This window comes from Labeo rohita, unplaced genomic scaffold, assembly GCF_022985175.1.
Source record: "Labeo rohita strain BAU-BD-2019 unplaced genomic scaffold, IGBB_LRoh.1.0 scaffold_822, whole genome shotgun sequence".
Taxonomy (NCBI): Eukaryota; Metazoa; Chordata; class Actinopteri; order Cypriniformes; family Cyprinidae; genus Labeo; species Labeo rohita.
In genome coordinates, this window is record NW_026129769.1 from 30,302 (window position 1) to 32,084 (window position 1,783).

At 31.8% G+C, this 1,783-nt stretch overlaps 1 long non-coding RNA gene across 1 annotated transcript; it reads right to left on the minus strand.

Moving 5' to 3' along the window:
• Window positions 1–175: 175 nt before the first annotated feature.
• On the minus strand, window positions 176–546 carry LOC127162054 (uncharacterized). The gene is made up of 3 exons (XR_007827252.1): window positions 427–546; window positions 292–336; window positions 176–202 (listed from the first exon to the last, which is right to left on the minus strand). It is a non-coding gene; the product is annotated as an uncharacterized LOC127162054 (long non-coding RNA).
• Between the last annotated feature and the right edge of the window lie 1,237 nt (window positions 547–1,783).

Genomic DNA, 1,783 nt, shown 5'->3' on the forward strand with positions numbered 1-1,783 from the left:
AGCAGCCCATGTCCATGGAGACGGCTGGATATGGATACACAAAGAAGCTCTTAGACAAGACATTTTGAGTTGATAGTCATCTTTCTGATTTCAACATATGAGTTATCAGTAGTTCATTCAAATTTGAGACAAGAATTTGACAAGAATTTGATGTAACAGATACTCAATGACTCACCAACATGGCAGAGCACCAAGCCCAGTCCTGGAAGATGCAATGATACAATGTAAATGACAAATATAAAAGAATGAATAAAACACACTAGTTTTCAAAGTATTATTTCAGCATATTACCTGCAATAAGTGTAAGCTTTCCCATTTTGTTTTCTTCCAGTTGCTCTGTAAGTAACAAAGAAGAGTTTTGTTAATTACATTAAAGCTAAAAGCAAAAATAAAGATTTTAAGCTGAAGTATGATTGCCAGACATACCTAGGATCCTTTTCGCAAGCAAGAGAAATGTGAAGAGAAACTTCAAACTTCCTCGCTTTTTATAGTAAATTGGGTGTTGTCTAAACCATAAAGATGATTTATTGTGACGGATGATGTAAGATATGGTATCTCTCATAAAGTATGTACTAAATTGACAATAGCATTTCAGCACCATTTACATGAAGCTAAAATCATAGATAAGATGAAAAAATTGGGCCTGCTGCAATAAAATCTGTGCAGCGTGCCAATGATTGTTACACTGATATGAAATTTGCTGGAGATCTGTGAACTAGTACAATTTAAAGAATATTTAGCTGATGCCAGATATGCATTTAGCTTTGTAAAAAGTAATTCTGAAATAATTATCATGTAATATGTATCAGAGTAAATGACAATGTGCAATTAATGTAAAGAAAAAGATAACTACTCTATAACTGCTTCTATGAAGGTATTGCTAAACATAATTATTTCTATTTATAGTAATTGTTATCATATCAAAAGTTGCTTAACATCCAATAGCTGTGAATATTTGGTATCTGCATGAAAGGTTTTAGTGCAAATTTCAGCATACCAAAATTTTATGGGGTCCAAATTATTTAAGAGGTTGCATAAGTGATTTAGCTTTAAGATAACTGTCTTATATAAGATCGCTGTGAACCACATAATAAAGATCTTTAAGCTTATCAAAGAGTCAGCATAATCCCCCCCAATGTTTTGGAAACCAAAATCAAACAGAGTTAAACTTCACTTACCAATAAACTTCTGCAGTGTCCCATTTTACAGGAATGCATTCAACTGTGTACAATCTTATCATCTTATCAAAAATATACTCTAAAGCAAGTAAAAATATAGTAAAAGACTCATAATAAAATGTAAGTTTTGAAGATGTTAAAAGAAAGGACCAGTGTTGTATTGCTCATATCTTATCACTAGTACATTGCACGTGATCAAATAAGTGAAAAAGAACAACGAACATTACACAAGATGGAAAATATGCCACAAAACAATAATTTGTGACTGTATAAAAGAACTCTTTAAAATTAATACTTTGAAGTTATTTTAGATTTTAAAATAGTTTTTCATATTTTACCTTTCACGTATAGAGTCAGTAAGAATTTAAGGAAATTAATACTTAACCATAATAATCAACAAGGACACATTAAATTGATCAAAAGTGCCACTAAGGACATTTGTAATGTTATTAAAATATTCAAATAATGACTGTTTGTAACGAGGATGCTGAGGCGGCGTTTGAATCCAATTGCGGAAGTTTATTACAAATGACAGCACACATAAACGTGGAAACAGGCAGAGGGTCGATTACCAGAAAAGCAGTCCAGCAGCATACAACACATAA